Consider the following 10,008-nt stretch of genomic DNA (forward strand, 5'->3'; position numbering starts at 1 on the left):
AAGGCTCACCATCGCATCCTCAGAGCTCACCCTCCTTGTGGACTCCTCAAAGACCCGTAGGATGTCACAAAGGTCTCTCATCCATGGCCACTCATGGATGTGAAATTGAGGCAGCTGACTTTGTGGCACCCTAGGGTTTTGTAGCTGGTATTCCATCAAAGGTCTCTGCTGCTCAACCACTCTATTCAACATCTGAAACGTTGAGTTCCAGCGTGTGGGGACGTCGCACAAAAGCCGGTGTTGTGGCACATGCAGGCGTTGCTGGAGAGATTTTAAGCTAGCAGCGGCTACTGTCGACTTGCGAAAGTGGGCGCACATGCGCCGCACTTTCACCAGTAGCTCTGGAACATTGGGGTAGCTCTTTAGGAAACGTTGCACCACTAGGTTGAAGACGTGGGCCAGGCATGGAACATGTTGGAGTCCGGCAAGCTCCAGAGCTGCTACCAGGTTCCGGCCGTTATCACAAACGACCATGCCTGGGCCCAGGTGCAGCGGCTCAAACCATATTGCCGTCTCATCGAGGAGGGCATCCCTCACCTCGGAGGCAGTGTGCTGTCTGTCCCCCAAGCTGATCAGCTTCAGCACAGCCTGCTGACGTCTACCAACGCCAGTGCTGCAACGTTTCCAACTCGTAGCTGGGGTCAATCTAACAGCGGAGGAGGAGGCGGTGGCGGAGGAGGAGGCGGAGGAGGAGGCGGTAGAGGAGGAGGAGGAGGGGGGTGTTCTTCTCGTGTCCCTGCCAGGAATGTTAGGCGGGGAGACGAGGTACACCGGGCCAGTTTGGGAAGCAGTCCCAGCCTCAACTACATTTACCCAGTGTGCCGTCAGTGAAATGTAGCGTCCCTGTCCGCATGCACTTGTCCACGCGTCGGTGGTCAAGTGGACCTTTGTGCAAAGCGCGGAACTAAGGGCCCGCCTGATGTTGAGTGACACGTGCTGGTGCAAGGCGGGGACGGCACACCGGGAGAAGTAGTGACGGCTAGGGACGGCATAGCGAGGTGCCGCAGTTGCCATCAGGTCCAGGAAGGCGGGAGTTTCAACAAGCCGGAACGCCAACATCTCCTGGGCCAGCAGTTTAGCGATGTTGGCGTTCAAGGCTTGCGCGTGTGGGTGGTTAGCAGTGTATTTCTGCCGCCGCTCCAATGTCTGAGAGATGGTGGGTTGTTGTAAAGAAACGCCTGATGGTGCCTTTGATGGTGCAGGAGAAGGAGATAAGACAGGACCAGGGGAGGATGAGGTAGAAGTCAACAAAGTGGCGGAGGCAGATGAAGTGGTGTCCTGGCTCGTCCTCTGGAGTGCATCGCCAGCACAGTCAGCAGTGGCAGTGGCAGAGGCAGAGGCAGAGGCAGTGGCAGTGGCGTGAACGGCAGGCGGCCTTTGTCCTGCCGTTGCTGCCTGCCACTGATTCCAGTGCTTGGATTCCAAATGACGGCGCATTGAAGTGGTGGACAGGTTGCTCTTCTCAGAGCCCCTAATCAATTTCGAGAGGCAAATTGTGCAGACAACACTATATCTGTCCTCGGCGCATTCCTTGAAAAAACTCCACACCTTCGAGAAACGTGCCCTCGAGGTGGGAGTTTTTCGGGGCTGGGTACGAACTGGAACATCTTGGGAGATTCCGGGTGTGGCCTGGCTTCGCCTAAGCTGCTGACCTCTGCCTCTGCCTCTAGCTACCCTTTTTGGTGCTGCACCTGCCTCAACATCCACACTACTTTCCCCGCTTGACATCCCCCCTGTCCAGGTCGGGTCAGTGTCCTCATCATCCACCACTTCCTCTTCCAACTCCTGTCTCATCTCCTCCTCCCGCACAATGCGCCAGTCAACTGGATGCCCTGACGGCAACTGCGTCACATCATCGTCGATGAGGGTGGGTTGCTGGTCATCCACCACCAAATCGAACGGAGATGGAGGAGACTCTAGTGTTTGAGCATCTGGACACAGATGCTCCTCTGTTAGGTTCGTGGAATCGTGACGTGGAGAGGCAGGTTGAGGGACAATGAAAGGAGCGGAGAACAGCTCTGGGGAGCAGGGACAGTTTGGGTTATTGTTCTGTAAAGCTTCGGAATTTTGGGAGGAAGGAAGACAAGACTGTTGGGTAATAGGAGGAGAGGAGGCAGAGTCTGACTGGCTGCTGGACAATGTGCTGTAAGCGTTCTCTGACAGCCATTGCAAGACCTGTTCCTGGTTCTCGGGCCTACTAAGGTTTGTACCCTGCAGTTTAGTTAATGTGGCAAGCAACCCTGGCACTGTGGAGTGGCGCAATGCTTGCTGCCCCACAGGAGTAGGCACGGGACGCCCTGTGGCTTCACTGCTACCTTGCTCCCCAGAACCATTCCCACGACCTCGCCCACGGCCTCGTCCACGTCCCTTTCCGGGAGCCTTGCGCATTTTGAATTCCTAGTTAGAAATTGGCACTGTATACCAGTAGTAAAAATTGTGGGTGCACGTAACCCCAATATATTCTTTGAATTCCCAGTCAGACACTGGCACTATATGGCAGTAGCAAGAAATGAGGGTATTTGTATTCCCAATATACTCTTTGAATTCCCAGTCAGACAATGGCACTGTATACCAGTAGTAAAAATTGTGGGTGCACGTAACCCCAATATATTCTTTGAATTCCCAGTCAGACACTGGCACTATATGGCAGTAGCAAGAAATGAGGGTATTTGTATTCCCAATATACTCTTTGAATTCCCAGTCAGACAATGGCACTGTATACCAGTAGTAAAAATTGTGGGTGCACGTAACCCCAATATATTCTTTGAATTACCAGTCAGAAACTGGCACTATATGGCAGTAGCAAGAAATGAGGGTATTTATAACCCCAATATATTCTTTGAATTCCCAGTCAGACAATGGCACTGTATACCAGTAGTAAAAATTGTGGGTGCACGTAACCCCAATATATTCTTTGAATTACCAGTCAGAAACTGGCACTATATGGCAGTAGCAAGAAATGAGGGTATTTGTATTCCCAATATACTCTTTGAATTCCCAGTCAGACAATGGCACTGTATACCAGTAGTAAAAATTGTGGGTGCACGTAACCCCAATATATTCTTTGAATTACCAGTCAGAAACTGGCACTATATGGCAGTAGCAAGAAATGAGGGTATTTATAACCCCAATATATTCTTTGAATTCCCAGTCAGACAATGGCACTGTATACCAGTAGTAAAAATTGTGGGTGCACGTAACCCCAATATATTCTTTGAATTCCCAGTCAGAAACTGGCACTATATGGCAGTAGCAAGAAATGAGGGTATTTGTATTCCCAATATATTCTTTGAATTCTCAGTCAGACAATGGCACTGTATACCAGTAGTAAAAATTGTGGGTGCACGTAACCCCAATATATTCTTTGAATTACCAGTCAGAAACTGGCACTATATGGCAGTAGCAAGAAATGAGGGTATTTATAACCCCAATATATTCTTTGAATTCCCAGTCAGACAATGGCACTGTATACCAGTAGTAAAAATTGTGGGTGCACGTAACCCCAATATATTCTTTGAATTCCCAGTCAGACACTGGCACTATATGGCAGTAGCAAGAAATGAGGGTATTTGTATTCCCAATATACTCTTTGAATTCCCAGTCAGACAATGGCACTGTATACCAGTAGTAAAAATTGTGGGTGCACGTAACCCCAATATATTCTTTGAATTACCAGTCAGAAACTGGCACTATATGGCAGTAGCAAGAAATGAGGGTATTTATAACCCCAATATATTCTTTGAATTCCCAGTCAGACAATGGCACTGTATACCAGTAGTAAAAATTGTGGGTGCACGTAACCCCAATATATTCTTTGAATTACCAGTCAGAAACTGGCACTATATGGCAGTAGCAAGAAATGAGGGTATTTGTATTCCCAATATACTCTTTGAATTCCCAGTCAGACAATGGCACTGTATACCAGTAGTAAAAATTGTGGGTGCACGTAACCCCAATATATTCTTTGAATTACCAGTCAGAAACTGGCACTATATGGCAGTAGCAAGAAATGAGGGTATTTATAACCCCAATATATTCTTTGAATTCCCAGTCAGACAATGGCACTGTATACCAGTAGTAAAAATTGTGGGTGCACGTAACCCCAATATATTCTTTGAATTCCCAGTCAGAAACTGGCACTATATGGCAGTAGCAAGAAATGAGGGTATTTGTATTCCCAATATACTCTTTGAATTCCCAGTCAGACAATGGCACTGTATACCAGTAGTAAAAATTGTGGGTGCACGTAACCCCAATATATTCTTTGAATTACCAGTCAGAAACTGGCACTATATGGCAGTAGCAAGAAATGAGGGTATTTATAACCCCAATATATTCTTTGAATTCCCAGTCAGACAATGGCACTGTATACCAGTAGTAAAAATTGTGGGTGCACGTAACCCCAATATATTCTTTGAATTCCCAGTCAGACACTGGCACTATATGGCAGTAGCAAGAAATGAGGGTATTTGTATTCCCAATATACTCTTTGAATTCCCAGTCAGACAATGGCACTGTATACCAGTAGTAAAAATTGTGGGTGCACGTAACCCCAATATATTCTTTGAATTACCAGTCAGAAACTGGCACTATATGGCAGTAGCAAGAAATGAGGGTATTTATAACCCCAATATATTCTTTGAATTCCCAGTCAGACAATGGCACTGTATACCAGTAGTAAAAATTGTGGGTGCACGTAACCCCAATATATTCTTTGAATTCCCAGTCAGAAACTGGCACTATATGGCAGTAGCAAGAAATGAGGGTATTTGTATTCCCAATATATTCTTTGAATTCCCAGTCAGACAATGGCACTGTATACCAGTAGTAAAAATTGTGGGTGCACGTAACCCCAATATATTCTTTGAATTACCAGTCAGAAACTGGCACTATATGGCAGTAGCAAGAAATGAGGGTATTTATAACCCCAATATATTCTTTGAATTCCCAGTCAGACAATGGCACTGTATACCAGTAGTAAAAATTGTGGGTGCACGTAACCCCCATATATTCTTTGAATTCCCAGTCAGACAATGGCACTGTATACCAGTATTAAAAATTGTGGGTGCACATAACCCCCATATATTCTTTGAATTCCCAGTGAGACAAAGGAACTGTATAGCAGTATTAAAAATTGTGGGTGCACGTAACCCCCATATATTCTTTGAATTCCCAGTCAGACAATGGCACTGTATACCAGTAGTAAAAATTGTGGGTGCACATAACCCCATATATTCTTTGAATTCCCAGTCAGACAATGGCACTATATACCAGTAGTAAAAATTGTGGGTGCACATAACCCCAATATATTCTTTGAATTCCCAGTCAGACAATGGCACTGTATACCAGTAGTAAAAATTGTGGGTGCACATAACCCCCATATATTCTTTGAATTCCCAGTGAGACAAAGGAACTGTATAGCAGTATTAAAAATTGTGGGTGCACGTAACCCCCATATATTCTTTGAATTCCCAGTCAGACAATGGCACTGTATACCAGTATTAAAAATTGTGGGTGCACATAACCCCCATATATTCTTTGAATTCCCAGTCAGACAATGGCACTATATACCAGTAGTAAAAATTGTGGGTGCACATAACCCCAATATATTCTTTGAATTCCCAGTCAGACAATGGCACTGTATACCAGTATTAAAAATTGTGGGTGCACATAACCCCCATATATTCTTTGAATTCCCAGTCAGACAATGGCACTATATACCAGTAGTAAAAATTGTGGGTGCACATAACCCCAATATATTCTTTGAATTCCCAGTCAGACAATGGCACTGTATACCAGTAGTAAAAATTGTGGGTGCACATAACCCCCATATATTCTTTGAATTCCCAGTCAGACAATGGCACTATATACCAGTAGTAAAAATTGTGGGTGCACATAACCCCAATATATTCTTTGAATTCCCAGTCAGACAATGGCACTGTATACCAGTATTAAAAATTGTGGGTGCACATAACCCCCATATATTCTTTGAATTCCCAGTCAGACAATGGCACTGTATACCAGTATTAAAAATTGTGGGTGCACATAACCCCCATATATTCTTTGAATTCCCAGTCAGACAATGGCACTGTATACCAGTATTAAAAATTGTGGGTGCACATAACCCCCATATATTCTTTGAATTCCCAGTGAGACAAAGGAACTGTATAGCAGTATTAAAAATTGTGGGTGCACGTAACCCCCATATATTCTTTGAATTCCCAGTCAGACAATGGCACTGTATACCAGTATTAAAAATTGTGGGTGCACATAACCCCCATATATTCTTTGAATTCCCAGTGAGACAATGGAACTGTATAGCAGTAGCAAAAATTGTGGGTGCACGTAACCCCCATATATTCTTTGAATTCCCAGTCAGACAATGGCACTATATACCAGTATTAAAAATTGTGGGTGCACATAACCCCCATATATTCTTTGAATTCCCAGTGAGACAATGGAACTGTATAGCAGTATTAAAAATTGTGGGTGCACGTAACCCCCATATATTCTTTGAATTCCCAGTCAGACAATGGCACTGTATACCAGTATTAAAAATTGTGGGTGCACATAACCCCCATATATTCTTTGAATTCCCAGTGAGACAATGGAACTGTATAGCAGTATTAAAAATTGTGGGTGCACGTAACCCCCATATATTCTTTGAATTCCCAGTCAGACAATGGCACTGTATACCAGTAGTAAAAATTGTGGGTGCACGTAACCCCCATATATTCTTTGAATTCCCAGTCAGACAATGGCACTATATACCAGTATTAAAAATTGTGGGTGCACATAACCCCCATATATTCTTTGAATTCCCAGTCAGACAATGGCACTGTATACCAGTAGTAAAAATTGTGGGTGCACATAACCCCCATATATTCTTTGAATTCCCAGTCAGACAATGGCACTGTATACCAGTATTAAAAATTGTGGGTGCACATAACCCCCATATATTCTTTGAATTCCCAGTGAGACAAAGGAACTGTATAGCAGTATTAAAAATTGTGGGTGCACGTAACCCCCATATATTCTTTGAATTCCCAGTCAGACAATGGCACTGTATAGCAGTATTAAAAATTGTGGGTGCACGTAACCCCCATATATTCTTTGAATTCCCAGTCAGACAATGGCACTGTATACCAGTATTAAAAATTGTGGGTGCACGTCACCCCAATATATTCTTTGAATTCCCAGTCAGACAATGGCACTATATACCAGTAGCAAAAATTGTGGGTGTATATAGCCCCAATTCTATTGCTAGGGGACTTGCAGGGTATTTCTGAGGTGAAGGTGGGGGGGCACACCGTTGGAACGGGGATTTGGGGTGTATATATGGGGTATACGGGAATACACTGTCAGTGTGTTCCATTCAGGATCCTGGGAAAGCTGGGTTGCGGCGATTGAGCCCGTCAGTGCCACGTTACACTGACAAGCTTCTCCCTGGAATTGAAGTTATATGTAAGCCCAATATATTCTTTGAATTCCCAGTGAGACAATGGCACTATATGGCAGTAGCAAAAATAGTGGGTGTATATAGCCCCAATCCTATTGCTAGGGGACTTGCAGGGTATTTCTGGGGTGAAGGTGGGGGGGCACACCGTTGGAACGGGTATCGGGGGTATATATCGGGTATACGGGAATACACTGACAGTGTATTCCATTCAGGATCCTGGGAAAGCTGGGTTGCGGCGATTGAGCCCGTCAGTGCCACGTTACACTGACAAGCTTCTCCCTGGAATTTAGCTCTTATAAGAGCTGTTGGTTGTCTTCTCCTTCCTATCCTAGCCTGTCCCTGCCTACCCAGAATCTAACCCCTAGCTAACTGGACGGAAACCTCCGTCCTCGGTGAATTGCAAGCTCAGAATGACGCGAAGCTGGGCGGCGCTGTTCTTTTAAATTAGAGGTCACATGTTTTCGGCAGCCAATGGGTTTTGCCTACTTTTTTCAACGTCACCGGTGTCGTAGTTCCTGTCCCACCTACCCTGTGCTGTTATTGGAGCAAAAAAGGCGCCAGGGAAGGTGGGAGGGGAATCGAGTAATGGCGCACTTTACCACGCGGTGTTCAATTCGATTCGAACATGCCGAACAGCCTAATATCCGATCGAACATGAGTTCGATAGAACACTGTTCGCTCATCTCTAGTGTAAATATAACAAAATAGATGGTTTCTTCTCACTGAGGATAGACTAAATAACACTTCATTGTGGATGAAAGTTTATTTTATGTCAACAATAGAATCTACACCAAGAATGAAAGAAGAAAAACGCATGAGAGCAAATTATAATACACCAAGACATGAGAAGGGGAATGTTGATTAAAAAGTGACAAACACTGGAAGTGAATGGCTTCATCTATCATACAGATGGCTTGTCAAAGACAGACCAGTTTTAATCGCTTTACGAATCAACGATTGTTTATAGTGTACCAGTTAAAATAACTCTCCCTGTAAAAGGGGCCATAGCCTGCCCCCCCCCAATATATTATACCTTCAAATACTAAATAAAAACCATTGTGTATTTGTATTAAATGTATTTAGATAAACATTAACCATATATACATACAAACATGCACACATATACAGATGTAGCATTTGTTAACAGTGTAGGTGAATTGCATTAGTATAAACCACCCATTAATTTGTTTTGTGGAGTTTTCCCTGCCTGAATTTACATTGCAGGGCCTGCCAGCCAATTCACATGAATGGCCAGGCAGTGCTTTCCTTTTAGAGAATAAATACGTTTTCAGGTTTTAATTCATAATATGAATAGTGCTTAGGATGTCCCCTAATGCTCTGTTTTCTTAAATATTCTAATAAAGGAAGAAGTCACAGTTCGAGAAACTCAGGTGCCTTATATACCAATAGTAAGTAAAGACAGGCCAATACAAACCACTGACTTGTGACTCCAATAATTTAAACCATAACTTAATGTGTATTATTTGCAAGAAAAATGGTAATAAATGTCATTACTTTTGATAGTCATTAAAGACAATTTATAGTATGGCAGGAAAACATTTGCTGAAACCTTTAAAAAAATCAAAAAACAGAAATGTGTAATGCAGGTCTGTTCAGCACTATAGCTACCCCTCATTTACAGATATCACTATCAAGATGAACTTTCACAAAATAAATACCCTAGCAAATTAGTATAGATATATCGATATAGCGATAGATAGGTAGATAAATGATAGATAGATAGATAGATAGATAGATGCAATACTGTCTTGTCTTTCATGATGTTTCCGTTGTAAACTCCCTGACAATCTGTAAGAGTTAATAAGTAAAGGAAAATAGTTGTCTGAAGAAGCTTTCTGGATCTCGGGCATAACACCCCCAGTGTTCTCTTATGAAAATTGTTTCAGATGGAAGGTGGCAGATTAGCAGAAATCTGAGAAGAAAATTAAGATATAGCCAGACTCATTTCAGAGTTATAAGTGAGAAATAAGTATATGTGATATCTTGTTACCATGGGCCTGGAAAATACATGAATGTATAAAAGTATACTAAAAATAATTTAATCTGTGCTCGCTTCAGTAGCACATATTCTAAAATTGGAACGATACAGAGAAGATTAGCATGGCCTCTGTGCAAGGATGACACGCAAATTCACGAAGCGTTCCATAAAAAAAAAAATAATAATAATAGTCTAGTGTGTATAAATGTGCTCTGCTCGATAGAGAAATTATCTGTTTTTTTTTTTTATATTAAGGAGCAAAAAAAGGCCAGGCCAAACAGCAACAGATAGACATAAAGTTTTTAATTGATAGGGTTGCAGATATACAGGGAGTATAACAGTAACAAAAAAACCCTAGCCAGTCTGGCCCTTACTAAACATTCAACAACCCTAGCTAGCAGCTGGTGAGCTTTTCCCTGCCTGCTCACAAACAACACAACATCCAGCAATCTTTTGCTTACATGTGTCGCTCACACAGACTGGATTTCTGTCCCCAGGCAGACCTGCTCTCCTAAACTCTCTTAAATACCCACCCTTTCTGAATTAACTA

At 43.3% G+C, this 10,008-nt stretch overlaps 1 non-coding gene across 1 annotated transcript; it reads left to right on the plus strand.

Moving 5' to 3' along the window:
• Window positions 1-9,525: 9,525 nt before the first annotated feature.
• Window positions 9,526-9,632, plus strand: LOC142201684 (U6 spliceosomal RNA). Its single transcript, XR_012715593.1, has one exon. It is a non-coding gene; the product is annotated as a U6 spliceosomal RNA (small nuclear RNA).
• Window positions 9,633-10,008: the final 376 nt, after the last annotated feature.

The sequence above is a fragment of the Leptodactylus fuscus genome, chromosome 4 (genome assembly GCF_031893055.1).
Source record: "Leptodactylus fuscus isolate aLepFus1 chromosome 4, aLepFus1.hap2, whole genome shotgun sequence".
Lineage (NCBI taxonomy): Eukaryota > Metazoa > Chordata > Amphibia > Anura > Leptodactylidae > Leptodactylus > Leptodactylus fuscus.